Source organism: Arachis ipaensis, chromosome B09 (assembly GCF_000816755.2).
Source record: "Arachis ipaensis cultivar K30076 chromosome B09, Araip1.1, whole genome shotgun sequence".
Classification (NCBI taxonomy): domain Eukaryota; kingdom Viridiplantae; phylum Streptophyta; class Magnoliopsida; order Fabales; family Fabaceae; genus Arachis; species Arachis ipaensis.
Genome location: NC_029793.2, coordinates 43,520,879 through 43,544,500, shown reverse-complemented (window position 1 = coordinate 43,544,500; position 23,622 = coordinate 43,520,879). Strand labels below are relative to the sequence as shown.

Sequence of the window (23,622 nt, the reverse complement as noted above, 5' to 3'; positions counted from 1 at the left end):
CCTCGGATCATAAAAATCATTCCAAAGCTTTATCCTATGTTCCCTCCATTTTTTGCCAAGCGATTGGAGCAAAAATCGTTTGGCCAAGTTATCACTCACTTTGAAGCAAAATCGAGCCTTCCATATTATAAAGAATATATAGTAACCAGTAAATATAATTAAATAATGACAAAGAAATAAGCTTTAGAGTTTGAGTAATCTTCTTACTAGGAAAAAAAATATTCTATTGATTTTCAAAAAAGCTTGCTGGAATGTCTGACCACTTGTCAAAACTGATTGGAAATGCTACACAATCAGTGGCCAATTGTCCACAAACTCCTACAAGGAGTCTAGCTGCTTCTCCTATTACTGCATGATGTTTATCAAAATTGACAACTATGCGCAAACCTTCTGGAAAATTATGCACATCCTTCGCTAATAAATCAAGGCGTATACTATCTTCGTATTCATCTAAAATAGACAAATGAGTATAAATAAATGAGTAAATGAGCGACTAAAGAATAAAATAAATAAAATTCACGTTGTATGTTGGACAGCAACATAAGTAGATAAGGCAACATATATAAAGTGGACAGCAACCTTCTTTTCTTCATCATATATAATATAAACTGCTTCTAATAATTTCAAGGAACCAGCCTGCCAATAACTAGCTAAGGGTATCACAGAATTCAATTTCTATTTTCAATCCTTTCAAACTAATTCATATATAACATCTATACATCTAAAAATACTAATAGAACATCTATACATACCTATGGCATCAACAGTCCAATAATGTTTAGATTCACGTCCACGTTTACGTTTAGGTTCGGATGGATGCTCAGATATAGTTGGAGCAACTGATGATGGCTCAGAAGAATTTGAAGCTGCCGACTTGTCTCAGGATGAACTTGCAGCTGCTGCCAACTTGTCTCGGGAGGAACTTGCAGCTGCTATCCACTTGTCCCGGGAGGAACTTGCAGCTGCTGCCGACTTGTCCTGGGAGGAATTTGAAGCTGCCGACTCATTCCGGGAGGAATTTGAAGCTGCCAACTTGTCTCGGGAGAAATTTGTAGCTGCCAATGTGTCTTAGGAGGAATTTGCAGCTGTTGCGGACTTGACTTGTGGTGCATTTAAAGCTGCCGACTTGTCTTGTGAAGAATTTGCAGCTGCTGCTGCTTTAAGTAGATTCTTGTACCTCTTTTGCTTTAGCATATCTGCATAATAGATTAAATCAATAATTAATAAATATAATCTAAAATGTGCATCAAGATTAAAAGAATAGACCCTGTAGCTAAGCTGGTGAAATAATTTAAAGCAAATTAAAGCCGTTTCAAGCATTTTAAATATAAATATTGTCATTGCCGCTAGATTTGGTCTTTATCTTATCATAATTACATGGCCCATACTTTACGTGACTAACTTTTCTTCATGCAATGCAATCCATTTATTCTAATCCAGTTAATGCAAATAAACTAAAAAATTAAACAATTGATCAAATAATTAAGTTAATGCAAATAAACTAAAGTTACATAATATAAATTTCATACCGTAAATTAATTTAACCTACTAACTATTCTGACATGTGTTCGTCTTCTCCAATGTCATCATCTAGTAGTTCATCATCTACCTCATCTCTTAACAATGATAGATTATCACCATTTTCAAATAAAGAATCCAAGTTTTGCTCTAACCATGGCTCATTCTCACATTCTTCATCATCTTCATTTCCCCCCATATCATATGAGTCTCTTGGCTTCAAATGCACAACAACACTCCAATCTTTATTCACTTCATCATTAACAAAATACACCATTCGAGCTTGTGAGGCTTCAATATATGGATCATCCTCCTCTCGGTCACCACTGTGTATTACTCGTGAAAAATTAACAGAAGTAAATCCCCAACTATCCTTTCTACATCCCCGTTCTCTTGTGATGTCAGCCCATTTACATTTGAATAAAGTAACCCAAAATCGGCCATTGTAGTTTAGTTCTATAATATCTTCTAATTTGCCATAATATGACAAATCAGCATTCCTAATATTAGCATCACTAGCGCTAGCAACACAAGGAGTTGAAGACATTAAGAAAACTCCACTATTCTGGGTCTTTAACCCATTGTCTCGATTCGTAGTTCGAAAGGAGAACCCATTGATACTAAATGTAGAAAACCTCTTGGCATATCGTGATGGACCCTTTGCTAAGTATCTCAAATCCTCATGCACAGTATTCATAATGTCTGGGTTCATAAGCTATTATGATAAAACAACATATTAGTTATTATATCCACAAATACTGCTCAATATTAGCAAAAAATGATCACTTTTCTATTTACCTGCGTAGGAAACCAAGTAACAAAATCTTTATTGACTCTTTTTTCTATCTCTACATTTAAAGGCCTTCTACCCTTAGATCGTCTTCGTACAAAATCTTTGAAGTGATTGTCAGATATGAAAGTTTAACTCCAACTAAACAACTATTTTCAAGTAAATAAAAAACATGTACGCAAATCCTTAGGTACTTACTCAATGAACGGTTTGACATATGGACAATTTAGAATCACATAGCGATGTGCTTGTTTTTTTTTCCATAGGTAACAACTCAAATACTGTGAAAGCTCCCTTAGAGTTACCCATTTAATTGCCTTTTAATTTTATCATTTAAAAAATGTATTTAGAAAAAAAATGAAAAGAAGAAGAAACAAATAATAGATCTGGAGTGCATATGTGTGAACTAGAAATCTAGAATCAAATAGAGCAGACGAAGGTTTATTTTTCAACTAATAGTTTGAAAGCAGTTTAACTCCATTGGAACCATTCTTGTAATTTAGATATATATTTCTTTTTGTGAAAACAAAGCTTATGAGTTAATAAAGTGATCGGTCAGCATGTAGTGAATTAATCAAAGACAATAACTAAAATTGTTTAAAATCCAATGAATTGAATTACTTGGATTGGTCTACATCAAGTTCAATTTTCGTTGAATCTCAATTATTGAATTCCAAATTTTAAACATTTAGTTTTTATTGATTCAACAAGTCCAATTTTTAGATTTTCTTTAAGAACTAACATTAAAAATGTTATGGAAGTATTTTATTAATAATTAAGAGCACCAATCTGTTGCATGCATTTCACAAGATACATATACTGATATACATGGCTTAGCTTCTTTCACTTAATTTTCCGAGTACACTCTAAAATGGTAACATAGTCTAAAGTCTGAACTAATAATGAGTTGATCAGCTTATTAGCATATTGCCAATAGTAATAACTAAGACACATGCAATTTTGGCACTAATCCTAATCATTAGGAAAGGAAAACTACTCCATATTCTCCATATCAATTATTATTTTTGCCTTAAATTTGTTTATTATATGATGAAAAAGAAGACTTTGTATGTATACAGAAATAGGTATCACTGCCAAAGCTTAAAATAACAGAACGAACCTGATATTTTGGAATTAGCTCCTTCAACTCAAAACGTAGATCCTGAAAGATAGAAAAATAAATGGTTAAGTTATCAACAACATTAATAATGATAACAAAGTTCCAGAAAATATCACGATTAGTATCAAAATCCCCCTCCCCCCCCCCAAAGACCAACTGTACCAATATAACAATGCTAGGAAATATAGCAGTAATTCCATTCACAGAGGAAAAAAATACACGCGAAAAAGGCTTATTGTATACATTTCATATAACACCAAATATAAACAGGAAGTGAGGGAGAGCATACAGTGGCAATGGATGTCTGAATTTGAAGCCATCTAACTGAATTGGCAAGGCTAGGTTGTTGACCTTGTGTTCATAAAAATAAAAATTAGATAATCATTACAGAGAAAAGTAAAATGGCGTGCGCAAAGAGAGAAAAGATAAAGAAAGAAAAAAATAGCAGAGCATCTAATCTAATCTAACTGGAAGAAAAGAAGTAGGAACAAAATATAGGATTCAAATTTCAAATACTTCACTAATTTAGTAGAGAGATGCTCAAATTAAATATAATGCACTTTAAAATTGACTAGTTATTAAAATAAGTTAGTTATTTCATTTTTCTTTTTTCCTTTTTACAATATGTCATTTGAAAGCATTCAAGTTGCAGTGAGTTATTAAAATCAGTTTGCAATTGAGTGCAACAACAACAACTATAATCAATGTCAAATTTTGACTAGTTAATAAGCTCAAAAACTGCAGCAAAGATAAATTCAGCCATCATGAATGCAGCTCATGTATTTGACACTGAAATCCGCAAATAATTCAGTATTCTTAGCCTAACATTAGGTAGCATAGGTCAGTTGAGAGAGATTTATCCATGTGCCATGTGAGTGCTTGGTGCCACATTATATGACTGCCATGATAACTGAAAGCACTATCTTTATCATTGTGATGGCTGTCTAAAATATGACTTGTGTAGCACATAGTTAACACAATTGGATAGTACACTCTTGAATAATAATCAAGTGACATTATCAAATCACAAAATCCAAGTTGACAAAACTTCCCTTACTACAAAAATAAAGAACATTTGACAAGCTCATGTAATGGAATAGACCATGATACATAAACTGAAAGAGAAACAAACCAATGCAACAAGGTAAAAAACTTTCACGAAAAGATCTCATTTCTAGTATTTGTAAGAGCACTTAAGGAAACAAGATTACTATCTTAATTTCCAAAATTAAGCTAAATGCAAGATAAATACTAAAAATAAAGAATAGATTGTTGCAACACTGAAGTAAGCATTCAATTCAAACATTTGAAGAAGCAAACCAACGACAATTGCCAGAGAACAGTAGCAAAAATCAAATACAGGGTAAGCAATTTTTGGTTAGTTAAAAAGCAACAAAAATCAGATACAGCAAAAAAACCTGTTTCACATGAAAAATTATCACCAACAAATTCATGTTAGTTAAAGCAAGTTAGTTAGTTATCTAAATAATCTAACAACTGGTTTACATAAAAACACAAAGACACACTATCTATTTTCAATTAATTCTTATTTCTTCATTCCTTGGTCAAATGCAAAATCTGGTGGCGCCTATTTGAATAATTGATTAAAAACCAGCTGAAAGTCTCAAACACAAGTAAGACAAGTGAGTTTAATAGTTAATATAGGGTATCCGAAGACATGTAAAATTGAAACTGAAAGTTAAAATATAAAAAAGGGGTCAGCAAAAACAAGCTATATGAATTAAAAAGAGGCCTAACATGTGAATAAGAAATAGAATATACTAAAAATCTGACTGGTCATTGAGAACATTTAAAAATAGAGTGCTTTGAGAACTATTTTAATCCAGAAACTGTGCCTTAAAAATTGAACCAACAAACAAGAAAAAACAAAAGCAGAACGCGAGTTAAGACCATGTAACATTTTTTTCTTTTATTTTTTCACACAAGTTGAGATAGTCAAATTTTGTTGTCTTTCCTTCTCACAAAAACATAGATCCAAAACATATGATTCAAATTTCAAATTGGAAGAGCATCTAATCTAATCTAACTGGAAGAAAAGAAGTAGAAACAAAATATAGGATTCAAATTTCAAATACTTCACTATTTTTCACTAACCTGAATGAGATCCACTTCTTTGAAGAACGAACCCAAACTTGTCTAAATCAGAAACTGATACAAATGCAAATTTAAACAAGTCAGAACACTAGATACTTGAATCAACATAACAGAACCAGATCAGATAAAAGTAAAATTCAATTGGAAATAAACTGTATTACAAAGAAAATATCTAATTAAGTCCAAATAATGATATCATCAATAACATTACAGAGTTGTTCATATTATTTGAATAATGAGGGCACATTCTTCTGCTATCTGTTACACCAAGATCTGCCACCGAACATTAGCCATAATATGGGTTACATGTCACATGTCCTCCAGCTCACATGAACTGCTCAATGTGACATCACTACTTTAGAATTACGATTATATAGAAATGAAATTTTATATGGAACATTTTTTTAAAGATATGACATCACAGGACTACCCTAGGAGGAAACTCATTATAATGACTACTATCACACGAAATAAGAAAGCCTCTAATTATGCCTAAGAATCAGCCAAAACAGTGTGATTCTCTCAATGATGCAATTTCCAAGATGAGAATCTTTTGGATGATTTTGAACAAAAGGCACTTATGTGCAGTAAAGAAAAGTGTGGTTACACTAAATCATGATTATAAATGCAGATAGAGCAACCAAAGTGGTTTTACAACAATTTAACAGGGTAATATCTTACAACTAATAACATGTACTATAATCAAAATCTAAAGAAAATAAGGCAAGGAATTAGCTCATGTGATTAAAGTGACTCAATTCTTTACTAACCGCCGAAATTATTAACAAAAGTGATAGATATTATGAACAGAATCACAGAACAGAGCCCTACTTCACTAAGCTTATTCGGTCTGAACTCATTCATCAATTCACTATATTAAGAAATAGCAGGATGAATTAACTAGCAAAATCCAAAACAATAATAAGAGTGGTAGCAATTGAACCATTGACACATGCATCGAAGTAAATACATAAGGAAAGAGAAAGTGAAGTTACCATCAATCCAAGATCTGAGATCATCGACTGGTTGAACACAAGACCGATCGACATCAATCACCCCCACACCAACGTCAATGGAATGCTTTAACACAAGACCCAATCGCGGAGCTACAGAGAAACAAAAACCCCCAAAATCGAAGAAATCAGTAACTGGCAGAGAGGGAGAGGTACCTAGAGAACTTGAGAGGGAGCTGCAGAGAAACAAATCAGTAACTGGCGAAGAGGGAGAAGTACCTAGAGAAATCATAACCGGTGGAGAGAGGAGAAGCCGAGAGGGAAGAACGGTGTTGTCAGAGCATGGAGGAGACGAAGGAGAGAGAAGTGAGATCAAGAGCGCCGTTACTGTGTTTCGTTTAATGAGGCTAGGGTTGCAATTCTTTTGTTTTATATATGTGTGAAAACGGCGGTTCAAAACTGCCATAATCACCAGAACCGCCAGCAAACACAAAGTTAATTATGGCAGCAACCAAAAATGCCATAATAACCGGGTATTATGGCAGTTCTTTAAAACCGCCGTAATGTCAATGCCATTTTAAACTCTTTTTTTTGTAGTGTATGAAAGCACTAGTGGTAGTAAATCTCTAACCGACAGTAAACAACCTTTTAAAACATAGTCATAACTAATTCTACATTTATCATATTTGAATGATATTTTATTATATGAAAAGATAAAAATACTAGCTCTATTCCTTAAGTTCAGTATAAAATCAAATTCAAATTAAATTAGGTAGATAAATCAGTTATAAGTTCATAGTAGAAAATCGCGCTCTTATCAGCAAGCCTGATATACTAACAGTATTTCGAGAATATCTCAAGCTGTTGTTATCCGATTGACTTTGTTTAAGATTCGTTTTAAAGCTAATTCAATTCTCTATAAATTTATCTCTAATGGATATTTCCAAATTCCAAACGTAGAAAAACGTTATAAGGCTCACAAAGTGACGATTCAAATTGAAGATTTTACCTAAATGCCTCCTAACATAATCTGCCCATACCTGAGAGCTATTTGATCCTTCCTTTCTCATTCTATTCCCTTTTTCTATACAAAATATTCTAGTATACACAAAGTTTAGCTATGGAACAAGTCTCTCTTCACTAACAAACCGCATCTATTTTAAATGTTTTCGAACAAAATATTCCCTTTTTCTATACAAAATATTTTAGTATACCCCTAAATGTTTTTGTTTGAGGCTTATTGCCATGACTATTTGATCAAAATGTGCATGTGTTAAAGGTCAGATTATAAATTGTCTAAGAATACCCTATTCATACTTAAAGACATAGCAAAATCGAGGGTTGAGAGATGGGAGTTGAGAATGACAACGTAAGATCGAGTTGAGAGTGAGAGAGTAGTCCCGAAGCTTTCTTTGGGCTTATTAAGGTTTTATTTTTCAAAAATCTTTTGGCCACGCTTCAAAAGCATGCTAAAAGAGGGCTAGGATATGGCCACGCTTCATAACCGCGTCCGTAATGAAACCCTGTTGCCATGCTTTTGAAACGTTTCTGTTTCTCTCTATGGCCACGCTTTTGAAGCGTGGCAAAAAAAAACTGGCCGTATCTCTAATCAATTGCCACCCTTCAAAAAGCGTGGCCGTTGACCCTTTTCGCCACGCTTTTGAAGCGTGGCGAGAAAAACGTGGCAGAATCTCTATTCAATCGCCACCCTCACAAAAGTGTGGCCATTGACCACTTTTGGCCACACTTTTAAAGCATGGCAAAAAAAAGCGTGGCTATAGGCCTTTTTCTTGTAGTGTCACTGTCTCGCACTTAGTCATTCGCCTTCTTGCGTTCGTCGTTACTGGCGGCAAAAGTAGCCGGTCTCGAGGTTGGTCGTCGTTGTCGTCTTCATACTTTGAATCTCGCTGTCAGCTTCCTCCTCGCCCTCAGATTCCTTCGCCCAACCAGAAGCTAGTCTCCGATTTGGTGATTTCCAATAAATTCCTTTGGTCCTTTTTTTTCCAGTTTTGTTGCCCTAATTCATCACTGCACTTTGATTTTAATTTGTTGCTGAAAGTATAACTGAATTAGTTTTTATTTTTGCTGAAAATCATCATTGACGTGAAATTGTTAGTATTTATTACCACCAAACCTTGACTAATTTGTTGAGATAGTTTCTTTGTTGCTTAAAAGTATCACTAAGATGAATTTTGTACTGATTATCATCAATGAAGCTTGAATTTGTTACTATCTTGCTCAATTAATTACTTAGCTAAATGTTTTTGTTGCTGAAAATGTGAGTTGAATATATTAGTGATTGACCCTTGAATTTGTTGTTGTCTTGCTAAATAATCACTTAGTACATGAAAATGAATGTTAAAGGGAGACCACTGCTAGAAATTATTATTTCTCCATAGCTTTTTCGATGATTTATTGTGTAATATCATGCTTAGTTATGCTTAGAGCAGGACAGATTTGTATGGTTGTTGCATGTCTTTGATTGCTAAAAACTTTAGCTAAATACATATGATTCATTGGTTAAAACATTTTCTTATTTTTTCTAAGCTTCTTCTAGTCTTTAAGACGATTGTTTACACTTTTTTAGTCTATATTTGTATCGCATTGATGCCCTTGTCTCCCCTGGTATTTATTCTTTGCTTTTGACATGTGTTCTAAGATTGAGTTTTGACCTTCATCTTAAACAGAGATCCTGCAAATGTCTTGTAGTTTTTAACCTCATTGCTTATAATTCTTAGCTTAATAAACCTCTCAAATCTATAAGATGCTGTTCTGTTGCACAAGGTTTGCTGTAATGCTTTTTGTACAACTTTTGGTAGGACTTAATAGTCTTTTCTTGGTCATGTAGGACTAATACTATAATGGTCTGGGTTCAGTAGGTAGTTCTTATCAAATTCCTTATATATAATAACACAAACTATAGTCAGCTAGATGAAAATCAAGGCTTAGAACTATTTAAGTAGCTATATAGTATAGTCACTTTAAACTAATTGTTCATTGAACTAAATGTGGAATCTAATTGTTAACAATTTTTGCCTTTCCCAAGTTTCAATTAATTTATGGTACCTATATGCTTGCTGAACTATCGACATCTCCAATTTTCCAGGGCCATTATGTCTGTAATAACTTACAACAGCCAGTTCAAGGAATACAACTTAAGCATTGATACCCACAATGATCTAACTTGGTCTTTGGGATGTGAATTCAATCTTTTGATAGTGACTCTGGACAAGGTTGTCATTTCATGAGTGGCAAGTATGGTTATTTGGTTACATCTCATGGTTAATGTTGTTAGCCTTTGGTCTGATCTAAAACTCTAATGTAAAGCTTTGAATCTTTTAATTTGTTAAAATCATGTAAAGGTAATTAAATTCAGTCAGTCATAAGATTTCAAGTGTGATTAAACAAAAAGGTATACGGTGTATTGATGTTTACTCAAGAATCGCGTTTAGAAAAAAAAAGGAGCGCTTACAAAATTAGAGATTGCCTTATTTTACATGAAAGTAAAAGTGTAAAACTCAAGACTAAAATAAAACTAGTTCTCATAATAACTAGAAATTATAGAGCGACCGCATCAGTTTTGAATATTTCTGTTGTTACTTAACTAGGTGTACACTCGAACAATACAAAAACCTATCTAGTTCTTGTCTTGATGAATTTAAGCCTGGATGCTTTCTTTTCCATCTTTTCCCTCTTCTTGCGGATCTTTTCTGTTGACCAACCTCGTGTTTTTTTGTCCTATTATGCAGACACACTAATTATACTGAAGCTATGGCAATGGGTTAGGAGCAGTCTTTCTTTTTTACCACAGTTTTCTGTTTTTGTTTATTAATACAGTTATAAAGTATTTATATTTCTTTTGTTTCTTTAAAGTCTAATATCTCCCAGCTATGCGTTCTTTTAGTTATTTATTTTTAAAGGAAACTTATTGATGCAATGATATCTGCATAACAAGCCGGCATAGATTAGTTAGTTAACTCCACTTTCTGCTTATTAATGAGATCCTTAATTACTTTTTTTTTCTTTGAATGATAGCCAATCTTTAAGAATGAAATCACTTTATTTTAACGTCAAATTTTCCATTCCTTTTTCTATTGATATCATCAATTTTAATTATATATGAAATGCAAGATATATATAACTTTTCTTTATAAAAATGATCAATATCCAATTACAAGTGAAAATTTTTATTTTAATGTAAGTATAAAGTTTTTTAAGATTAAAAAAAATTATTGATTAATGCAATAATGAATAATTAAAAATAAAATCATATCATATCTAACACATTAGGAAACAAAATATCGGTGTAACTACGTAAATTACATTAATAACGAGATTTTGATGAATGAATAAAATTTAAAATATTATTCTATTCTCAAAATTCAATCTAAAAATTATGTTTAATAACTTAATTCACTTAATTAGAGTATATTCATTAGAATTATTTTTGTAACAACAGCTAATGAAAATAAAATTTATTCAGGAGTAAATTTAAAATAAAATACTAGCAATTAATATGAATTTAATCAAGTATCAAAATAAAATAATGATAAAATATTGTTGTATTAATATAGTGACATCATGAATTTGATTTGTTTATAGATTTATAACTGAGTTAAAGAAGAACGATAGCCAACTCGAACTTACTTCATTAACAGTTTGAAAAGTTAAAGTGATGATGTTGATGGTAGATTTTGAACTTTAATTTAAACTTATATATTAATGTGAATTTAATATGGTACTAAAAGGAAATTAAGTTTTTTTTTATGACATAAAAGATAGCCAAAGTAAGAAAAGGCGAAAACAAAAATTTCAATATATGGGACAGAGATTGGGAGACTCAGACTCAGTATCATGTTTGTTAGTTCAGAGACTAGTACTAAAATTTTAGTATATCTTTGTTCCCAGAGTTTCAGAAGTACCTCGAAAAAGTGGGGACATGGGACTGAAATTTGGTGGGACGAAGACTGAAACTTTAATAACATTTTACACCTAAAATGTCGTCATTTCAATTAATAAATTCCAAGTTTACTCTGTGTACAAATTAAATTAGAGTTTCATTCTTATTTTAGTCTCTGTCTTACACTTTACTCCAAATAGAATACTGAGACTTATTTCAGTCTCAGTCTCTCAGTCTTTGTCTTTTAATTTCAGTCTCTCGGTCTCTGTCTCTCAATTTCAGTCTCTCAATTTCAGTCTCTGTCTCTTAATATCAGTCTCTCAGTCTTTGTCGCTCTTTCAAACGCTACCTAACATAAGCGCTGACAAAAACAATGGCGAATATTATCTGATCCGCACTGTCATCGCATTGGATAAGATCCACACTCTAAAAGGATCGGTGTGGTTGTAGGATGCGACAAATTTTTTGTTGGTCTAGAATGGATACCAATCTAGAGAGACCATTTTATAAATATTCTACAAATATATTTTACAAAAAAGATTAATATATATAAAAAATAAAAATAAAAAAAAAGATATTTTATTAATAGTTATAATATTATATTCTTTTAAAAAAAGGGTAATAGGTTTGTTTTTGGTTTCTATAATTATGATTTTTACTTGTTAGCATCCTCTACATTATACCTTAATGATATTAATACATGTTTAAAGTATAACTATTCAAGATTTTTATTTCTCTACAGTATGATTGAAGTTAGAATTTTTGTCCATTTCTGTCACTAGATTCAAAAATTCTGTAAGATTTAATTTAAAAAAATACTGTAAAAGACTATCAGAAATATTTAACTATTAAAAAAGATCTTTAATATAAAAATTATTGGTAATATATTGATAAATAAGACAAGACTATTTAATTTAATTTATTTAATATTAACTATATAATTTGATTTATTTAAAATTATAAGTTTTAAATGTTCTACTATTTTTATTCTATTATCATGATATCTATTCATTAGTAATTAATTCTAAATTATAATAGAGTTATCTTAATTTAATTTTAAAATAAATGTATAAATAAAAAATACATTAGTTACTTTGTTCAATTATGAAACAGAACCTTAATACGCTCTTTCATTTCTGCTTCCACATTTTTCTCTTTTCCTTCTTCCTCCATCCACTTTTCAGATCTCTCAATCCTCAATCTACTTGACCATCACCGCTTCTGTTTCCTCTTTTTCAGGTCTCACGTCCCCAACGCCTCTCCACATCGCGACAGTATTCTATTCTCTTCCTGGTCGCGTTAACGTGTAGAAGACCGTGCTCAGAAAGTATCCAATAGACATGGATAGCCACGTGAACGATGTTGACAACTGCATGGCCAAGGTGCTTCTCTGTAGAAGAATTCCAATAGCCCCACAAGTGTGAACATGTCTGCAACACCAAATATAGCATACTGGAATGAAAGCCAGAACAGACTTATGGGGTTAGAAGGGTCTTTTCTCCCTCTGTCCCTTCTTTTCACCTCAACAATTGCAGCCACTGCCATTGAGATGGCAGAAACAACAAGCCCTACGCCAACTCTTTGTAATTATGTGATTCCTGAGTGGTGGTTTATGATTTCTCGTAGCAACGTTAGAGATTCGTGGAAGTAGGCCACTCTCATAACAAATGGGTAAATTAGAATTTCATAATAAGATCTTTAATTAGAATATGAGATCATAAATTGGATTAACTTTATTATTTTGTAGGACATCTTTATAAAAATTACTGGATTGAATTTGATTTTAAATATCAGATTTGAAATTAGAATATTATTATTATTTATTAGGATATCTTTATAATAAAATTATGTTTCTGCACCATTTTTGTTGGTTATCTCTATAAATAGCAGTGTTTTACGTGATGTTTTAAACCTAAGCACTCTTTTTTTTCAGGCACTATAAACTGGAGGAGCAAAGAGGATGAGTAAGGTAATCATGCTTGGTTTTGTTAAATGAAAAATATGATTATCAATCTTTTATAATTTGTTTTTATTTTTTATTTTTCTTTTAGTCTAATATCAATAGTGAAATTTATTTAGTTTGACTAGCAAACACTGTCAGCCTCTGTAACTTCTAAGCGAGAATCAAACATGCACTTTTTTGCTTTGGACAAGAAGGTAACATATTTTTTGGCTGTCATATCCGAAAATGCCTTGCTTTCTTAGCAAGTTTTTTAAACACGTGTATAGTTATTTTTTGTGATGTGTAGATTTGTTGTGTTGTTACCTTATTATTTAGTAATGCGTGTCTTATTTTATGGCATCTTGAAGCTTGGAAAGGGTGTTGCCGAGGCACTGTCAACGATGATACACGAAGCTATTGTGCATGGGATAACAACAATTTTGCCAAAGTTTGTGGAAACGGTTGGTTCCTCATCAAAAGTGGGAGTCATGGTGTCAAGCTTTTGGATATTGCTCCAGCTGTTACACCACCAACAGACAGTTTGAAACGCTTCCTTGATGCCAACCCCGTAATGTATTTGGGTGATGAACCAGTAATGAAAAAGAGGACACTGAGGTGCAAAGGAAAAAAGAGTGGATAACTGGTCTCCGAAGTTAACATTTTATGTTTTATTATTTTTATTAATTTTTATAGTTATAAAATTTATTATTATCTTTTTTTCTTAAATTTTTTAAATAAAAGAATAAAAATAAAATAAACTTTTATAATTTGTTCTTATCTAATCCTCTGTGTTATTTGTAAGATAAGAGTACAATTGTGAATTATGATATGTGTAGAGTTGCTACTTCTCGTCAACCTGCCTTGAATTAGTTGCAACTTACTAAGGGCGAGTTTATGGCAAGTTTGTTTTCTTCTATCCACATGCTGTAGCAGCAAGCAAGAAAATCAAAAATAATTTTGTAAAATAAATATGCTACTTAGAGTAAAAAGTGACATTCCTGGTGCTGAATATTATTAGTACAAAACTCTTCAAATTGAATAACCGACTTGGGAAAATGCGTAAAGCCAATTAGACTACATTTGCAAGCACTCTAAAAGGATATTTGAACCAATAAGGGAAGAATGATTTTGATTCGCAAGCACAACAAAGCTTCCATATTATCAAATCTCAATTATACCAAATTCCCTATTCTATCTTTCTAGAGAAATTAAAAACATTAACATCATTTATATTGTGATAGTCAAAGCATTAACATCATTACCAAATTCCCTATTATATCTTCCAAATTTGCCTTACTTCTTATTTATCCCTAACTGATTAAGTTGGTGATAGTGATAGACAATATCTCTCTCCCTATTATAAATCTAAATATTATCTTTAGTAAATAAAGTTTGGCAATATTTAAATTAATTTTTATATTTTTTGGATTTGTAGAAAGAATTACATTTTAGAGAGAAGCTTCCTCCAAGCCGTTCATGGCTATACTACAACAATTACAATCCAAACATGGACGGAGATGACATGCCACATGTAAGTTTCAGTCTTTAGGATAACATTGTTATTAATAGAATTTTGTTGTGTATACTTTAACTAAATAATTAATGTTGACATTGTTTTTATAGTGTTTGGACCTTTTATTTCGACCAACTAAATAGATGAAATTTTTTGAATATGAACTGGCCATTGCAGCTTACATCTTTGGAAATAATTTGGATCCGAAGTAAGTAAAATTAATTTATTTCTCATTTTAATTGTTGATTTGTCATGTAATTATTTTTTTAACATTTTCTAACACCATAGTATAATATTCTTTTTACATGATTTAAGGAAAGTGCTTATTCCAGACGATCATTGTATGGGCACACGTGAGACTCTTCTAACTATTATGCCCGGCAAGTCAATAATTGGTGATGTAAGAATTATTTCAGCTGTATTTTTTTGTTATGCTTGCAAAATTATAAAATTTAGATGAGTGCAGCATAACCGTGATTGTCTTTAATCCATAGGTCCTTACCTTAGTTTGTTCGATGATGACCAAAGGGCCATTTGGGCCATGCAAAATCAAGCTTGGCAACTAATGGTTTTTGCCCCCGACATTTTCTGTAAGTTTATTAGCAATTCAAAATTAACTCTTGAATATAAATATTTCCTCCTAGTTATACTATAAATATAATAAGATGTCCCACTTAGTTCAATATTCAATGTAGCAAATTGTTTTAAGTCCAAAACAGAAATGTTCCGGCACAATGAAATACATCAAGGATAACTTCACGGGAGACCTCGGCAGTTTACACGAGGTTCGTTAATTTCGGTCAACATTCAATTCATTGGTATATGAATATTTGATCGCTGTTTTTATTAAAATTATCTTCTGAATGTTGTAGATTTTTGTGCCAATTTACCTTAATGGTCATTGGTTTCTCATAGTGGTTTATTTGCTTTATGAGAATATGAGGTATATGGACTAGTTCAAGCATTGTACATCGATGACAGAGCGTAAGAGTGTCATTGACGATGTGTTAATTTATCTTGAGAAGTTTGTATCCGACAAAAACTTCCAAGAAACACCTTCACATAAAAACCTTCAATTTTCTAAGTATAAATTCTCTAAGCCAGTTGTCCCGCAACAACATGCTGAATCCTAAGTTTAAAAATATGAATTTTCAGAGTACAAATTAATTTTTTTGGCTGTTTGTTCTTTTATAATATTGCTTTGTTAATGTGTGCCTTGAATTGTGGTGAAGGAATGATTGTGGTATTTGGGTCGCTGAATGGATGATTCTCAACCACTATTGGGGCGTCAATAAGCCATGGGTAGGAAAATCTACGGATTTTATTATGTTTAGTTTATTGGGTTTATTCAATTAATAATATCATTGTTAATATCTGTTAGGTTGTCAATGATTACTTAAGGATGCGACTGGCTGTGGATTTGGTGTACAAATGGCACAACCTGAAGTGAGATATGATAAAGGAGCTTACTGTTGCTGACTGGAATAAAAAGATGCAGCAGTCTGTCCTTCAAACTTAGGATTTTAAGATGCTTCTAGTTAAAAATTTATTAATCATAATCGTGTCTTTTAAGAACACATTTATTTGGTTAAGTTATGGATTGATTAGGCCATTTTAATTTTGTTTAAAGTACACTTTATCTTTATATTTTAGTCTATAATGATTTGTATATTATTTCTTTTGGACTATTTAGATATATAATGTTTTTTTTATTTATAATAATTTATACATTATCTTTGCAGCAGTTGTTTCATTATTAGTTAACCTAACCTAAATTTTAAGTTCAGTACTTTACTCTATAATTAGTTATAAACTCTACAACAAGCGTCTAGGTACATAAAAGAAAAAACTACCCTCTTTTCAGGATCCCTAATTTGAATATTATTAGTAGTAATTCACGAGAAATTTTTCATATTGAAGCTCAGCTTTTAGGCCTTTTTTTTCTTATGTTAAGTACATAAAAGAGAAAATTCTTCCCTTTTATTTTCTTAAATAGATAAATGGTAAAAAAATGTCTTTCAACTTTCAACTTTCTTATTCTAAGTTCTTTATCCTCACTAAAAAGATGGGCAAGTGTTGTACATTGATTGCACTCTTTCTTTAATTTCTCACTCTTAGCTCAATGCTTATTGAAAGGGTTCCAACTGTTAAACAAGTAATATTACTTGAACTTCACATTTTATTTTTTTTGATATATGCCCCTACCATTAAAATTGTTGGAGTTTGTAGCTGCCAAAAGAGTAACACCTATGCCAAATCCATCTCTTGAAATAATTATATAGTATTATAATCATTTAGCATATGCATATACAACAATTACATAATACATTATCATTTTCAAAATCACAATCTACAATTCTTCCTGCTACTATTACAGCATTGTATTATTTTATCAAGCTTCTGAATAAGCCAATATTTGGAAGAATTGTTTTCATAGAATTGTTTTCTCCAATTTGTGTTATACTATTTGGGAGAAGAATCATACCCTTGCTTTATCATAGAGGAGGGACCCAATGCCTTGTAAATCACCTGAATTGTCCTACTGTAAATTTTCTATTGTCAGTTGTAGACTTTGAAGCCTGATCACTAGTACTGCCAGATATATCTTTGTTTAAGGGCTCTGAGATCCTTGCCAGACTTTTTAAACTCGAGTTCTGCCCGCCTTTTATCAATTTCCCCATATACAGAGATGCAGGACTTTGAGGCTTTCACATCAGATTCACTTCCTTTGGAAAGTTGTAGTTGAGAACTTTGGGTTGCATCAGTTTGTCTCCAAGTGCTTGATTCTAGAGCAAATTGTGAATATGGTGATGTGTTTGTGATTGAGTCAGCAATTCTGTATCGAGCCGAAATAGAAGGAACCAAAATAGAAGATAAATTAATAAAATAGTTCAGTAAATTAAACGCTTTGCTTTTATCTGGTAACTATGTGGAGTCAGAGAACTTTAACCACCGGAATCACTCCACATGAAAACAAATGAAAACTGAAGAAGAAAAGAAAAGAAAACAGACCTATCTATGCAATCTAACAACTTATTGATAAATTAATAAAGATAAATACTATATGAAGGCCTAAGGTGAAAAAATTTCATTTTCTAAGGACATCAAACCAACAAAGTCTATTCAGCTCAATACACGTGATATATATGTGAAACAATTTATGTATGTATGAAGACTAGTCCTTCTCACATGTTCATGTTCATCAAAATTTTCTTCTTCAAACATGTTTGACTAAGATTCCATGAAGCAAAAATCTTGAAGATGAAACAGAACAAAAAAAATATAAATAATGCAGTTGTCCTTCTCAGATGTGAATAAAGTTCATATCAATCAAATTTTTCTATGAACACAAAAAGAAGAAAAATAAAATGGATATTGAAGAATGTAACACCCTAATTACCCTAAGCCTTACCTCGCGTCGTAAAGTAAAGGTTAATCAGAGGTTACGACAGTTCTAAAGCTTATACATATAATATATAGAAGAAATAATATATTCTAGAAGCCCGATGAAGGATACAGCTCAAAAACAGAGTTTAGAAAGCACAAAACGTACTCACAAAGCTACTTACTTAACGCACAAAAAATAGATATAATATAACAAAAGATAATAGTATAATAGCATAGGAATCTAGCCACGGATCGTGTAGTTTAAGCCGGCTAGTTATATATACAGACATACAGAAACGTGACAGTTAACACAACCTATACAAGTTCTTCTCTCAAAACAAGCCTCTAGGCAAAAGTAAAATACAAAAGAGAGAGATATAAACAAAATAATCAGAAGACATCCAAAACAGATAAGGATCCTCTGTTTCTGTCACCATCCAAGCAACTTACCGAGGTGGTTTGTGACCTACATCTGAAAAATACAACAAAAATATGGTATGAAAACTGGAGGTTCTTAGTCTGGTAACAGTGTCCAATATGTAAGATGTAAGGCTTCGGGACGCCGAAGGCAATCCTAGAACTTCATATCGAATACGGATATTCAAGCTTAGAATCAATTAAATAAATAAAGAACTTTAAACATAAACTGGGTTATCTAAACTTAGGGGAATTCTAACTAATGCTAGACGCACCGCTGTATCCCACAGCCTTCACCAACCTAACCTCCGTGCGATCCCATCATCACCGCTTGCCTACCTCCTCAGCACCAGACAATCACAACTAATACAAGTAAGTAAATCACAAGTAATATACATGTACAGCAAGTAAAACAACTAGCGAATAAGCATATTATTCATTTAGGCAAGATATGCAATTAGGCAAAGCAAACAAAACACATGGTAGATCCACATGATGAATGCCTGTCCTATTGGCTCGTGATATCACTTGTCGGTCTATGAATGCCAACCCGACACATCATTCTGGATGTCGCCTTTCTGCCACGTCCGACAATATAGCGCCTGACACACTTTTGTTCTGAGGATATAGTGCCTGGCACACTCTTGCGACAAAGAAGGAAAGCAGCAACAACATCTATTTCATCATAAATCATTCCAAGGATATAGTGCCTGGCACACTATTCACATCCAACAGGTCCATTGACCTTAAATTATCACCAGTCATCACTAGTTCTCATCTCAATCCACTTTCATTTATCAATTTTCAACGTTCTAAGGATATAGTGCCTGTCACACTTTCCTTCAAACACTATCATTCCAAGGATATAGTGCCTGGCACACTCTCCACATAATTCAATAATTTCTTCATTCCTTTCCAAGTTCTCAACTCATCAAAACCATCAAAAATTCATAATTTCCTTTTTGAACTCAATATTTCATCAATTTCTCAATTCATACATCTTTCTTTCTTCTCACTCTATCAAACCCATCCTCAGTACACCAGAAACCTAAGCCTCCGTTTTCTAGTTTTTCAAGATAATATCAAATTAAACCTCCTAAGATCTTTTCCATGTTCTGATACCCGAAAATAAGTTTAAAGGTCTTAAATAGGTGTCACAGAAGTTTACAAACTTGTTGGGAAGGTGAAATAGTTAAAAACAAAGTTTAAGTTTGAAAAACAGGGCGTGTGCGTACGCACACGGGTGTGTGTGCGCACGCCCAGGAAAATTTTCAAAAAGTGTGCGTACGCATAGAGGTGTGCGTATGCACAAGTACTAAATTTTACAATTCTATTTGCTCACACAAGGTGTGTGAACGCCTCCAACAGAACGCACTTCCCAACGTGTGTGTGCGCACAGGTTGTAAAACATCATTGGTTATGTATGCGCACAGGTCGTGCTAGCGCTACCGACAGCAAGCCTTCCCCTGTGTATGTGTACGCACAAGGCTGTGCATGCACACAGGTTCGAAAAATCATAGGGGTGGGCGTGCGCATACAAACCAGAAATCACAAAATTCTGTAACATTGCAGAATTTCAGATTTTGACACCAAACTTTGAATGATCATAACGTCCTCAACAAAAATTCAAATTTTACAAACTTTATATCAATTTGAAGACTTTTCAATGAAGTTTAATTCTAAACAAGTTTCAACAAATTTTGAAAACTGAGGCACAAGTTATGATCCGTCAAAGTTCATCAAAAATCTTTTTTTACCAAAAGTCTCAAAACCTTAATTTTACCAAAACTCCCAATCCAAAACCAAACCAATCCCAACCCAAGCAATACCAAAACAACATAAAATTCCATAACATTTCTCTCCCAACTCAACCAACCATAATACCTCAATTACACCATTCAACACCATCAAAACATTTAGTCATCAACATCCAAAACCATCATAAACACTCATATTCATTATCAACCAACAACAACAACATCAACAACCACTAGAATTCTTCATCAATTTCAATAATCATCACCAAACCATATCTAACATTATCCAAATTCATCAGGTGTTTACTCCTCACATTATTCTCATAAAACTAACATTCTTCACCAATTGTCACCAAAATCAAGATTCATATTCCTCATCAATTAACCTCAACATTATCAATCATTATCAACATTTATATTACCACAATCAACATACACACTCACCAACATCAACCAATATCATAATATATCATTAACACCAATAACCCTCATCAACAATAATAAATCTCACATTCCTCGTCAACCTTCATAATCATTAAAATACCAACAATCATCATCAAACAACACCAATCATCAATTTTCTCATCAACATCATAATCAAACTCTAACATACATAGCTCATAATATCTTCATCCCAATTCACATGCCACATACATAATCCAATCCACCATTTATTTAATTTAATCCTATCTTAAGGTCAACTAGTCTAAGTGTCCAGAAACATTACATATTATATAAAGAAAACCGAAACCATACCTTGGCCCGATTCCCAATATGCACAAAAACACCACTTTGAGTCCAAACAAGCTTCCAAAAAGCCAAGCCAACTCCAACAAGAACTAAAGCTCAAACTAACACCACATATATCACCAAATCAAAACCTAGAACCACAACATACAATACCACAAAGGTTTATAAGCAACTTTACCTTATCCAAAGAAGATTTGGCCAATTTCCAACAATTACCCGTTGCTAGAGATCATCTAAACAACCAAAACCACAAAAATCTACTCAAAAATCATAACCCAAAAATGTAAAAATCTAGGGCTGGAAACTGGAGCTTGAGCTTCGAGTTCTTACCAGGTTTTCTTTGATATAAATGAAGAGCTCGATGAGAGTTTTGCATGGCCGCAAACGGCTCATCAATCGGAGTTCCGTAGCTCAAGTTATGGCTCCCGGAAGGTGGAGGTGAATAGTGAAATCACCTCTTCTCCTCTCTTCTTCTCAAACAGCGCCCCTCTCTCTCTTTGGGCTGGAAATGAGCTCAAAGTTCATTTAACTCTCTTATATATGTTGGCCCTTGGGCCCGGTTTGAGCCCGGTCCAACCCGTTAGCATTTTAGGTCCGTTTGGCTCACTTTGGGCCAAAACTTTTAAGATTAGTGTCCGATTTTCAATTCTAAATTATTTTTGCCTTTTCAAAACAACAAATCAAATTTTCAAAATCTTAGGTACTAGACAGACTAGAGCCGATACTGCCGGCTTAAGCGCTAGTACGCATTTTTACAGAAACTTTTCGAAGAAGATACATTTTCCAACTCAGTAAAATTCATTGAAACCAAATTTCACCTTTATATTTTCAAATTAAAACTTCTAGATTTTGAATCTATTCCGGGCACTAAAATTATTTTATTAAAACAATTTTACGTGAAAAACTTCGGTTCTTACAAAGAACACCAGGAAGAAGAGTTACCTGGATCCCTCTGAGTGGGAGTGGGAGTGGTAGTGACAACTTTAGTGGAGAGTACATCGAGCAAGTCATCAGCTATATAAAGAGCATCTTGGAGATCAACAAGCCACTTGTTGACTTCTTGGTCTCGGAGGCAAGAGATTGGTACATATATGACTATACATAAAGCTGAAAATATTTCAAAAATGTTTTAACATGTGCTAAAGATAGTCCACGAATATATCTTCAGAATTTAGGATTAACTATAGCCTCAAATTAGTAATTCATAAAGCAGGAAATAAAAAGGTATTCTTGTGGCAGGATAGAAGACTATAATATGCATATTCCTCTTTCACTTTTTTATATATATAAAAGTATTATGCAACTATTGGTTAGTGTTGACTTGATCTAATAGCTAAGCTAGCACTCATTTTTCACAAGTTTTAATATAATTATTTAATTTGCTGATACAAGCAAACTTGAGAAGGGGATGTTAAATGAATCACTAGGACGAGTAAAACTATTTGCAAACTATGGCATATGTTCACAAAGTGATGAAATGTTTACTTCTAAGAAACAATTTAACATTTAAAAATCTGTTACTACACCTATATCAAAAGGTATTATATTGACTAAAATGCTCAAATAATGATTCAAGAAATAAAAAATTCTCATGGAGCCTAACATGCTGCATTTACATAGAATCTGCTCTTTCATTTTCTCAATGGACTACTACATCATATATCAACATCAATGTACTATTGCACCCATTGAACTTCAGATATTGTCCTTGTTGTACAGCCTGTTCTCCACAGCACAAACAAGTTTGAGAGAAAAATAAAAGAATTTAGCGAACCATAATGTGATATCAAATAGTTTAAAATTTACTAATCACTAAGTTATAACAATGCAATAATTCATCTCTTGTTATTCACACCTGTAATAGCCACTGATTACTTCCATATGGTGGGATGGGAGTCCCATAGCTATTAATCAATTCTGAGTCACCTAGCCTAAACCCTAGCTGCACAGATGCATTTACTTCTGTATTTGGCACTGCTGATATCCCTTGAGAAGTCATAGGGTCCTTGAGAAGCTCCTATGAAGAAATGATACATGCAGTCAAAATTGCTATCAAGTATAACTACAACATAGAATTTACCAATTTATTTTAATTCATGTAACCACTAATGCAATATTGTATCTTACTGACCACTTCTGTACCGAAGCTAGCTTGCATCCCTTGAGAAGCTATAGGGTCTTTGGGAAGCTCCTATGACAAAAGAAGGCATAAAGTCAAACTTTCTATCAAGTATAACTACAACATAGAATTTACCAGTTTATTTTAATTCAAGTAAAGCATAAAACAATTTTGAATTTGACTAACCTCTTCTGCACTAAAGCTAGACTGTGTGCCACCTCCAGTCTTATCACCCAAATGGTCACCCTCATTCCTCACAGGACAATTTTTCTTTACATGACCAACATTGTTGCATTTAGTGAACCTTCATTTTTCTCTCTCTTTTTTTCCCTTTGGTGCAC

General features: G+C 32.8%; 2 long non-coding RNA genes across 2 annotated transcripts; both read right to left on the bottom strand.

The window, feature by feature from the left end:
• Window positions 333–21,780, bottom strand: LOC110266585. The gene is made up of 5 exons (XR_002354006.1): window positions 21,770–21,780; window positions 20,647–20,653; window positions 12,513–12,523; window positions 753–1,185; window positions 333–450 (listed from the first exon to the last, which is right to left on the bottom strand). It is a non-coding gene; the product is annotated as an uncharacterized LOC110266585 (long non-coding RNA).
• On the bottom strand, window positions 3,061–3,836 carry LOC110266586. The gene is made up of 2 exons (XR_002354007.1): window positions 3,718–3,836; window positions 3,061–3,470 (listed from the first exon to the last, which is right to left on the bottom strand). It is a non-coding gene; the product is annotated as an uncharacterized LOC110266586 (long non-coding RNA).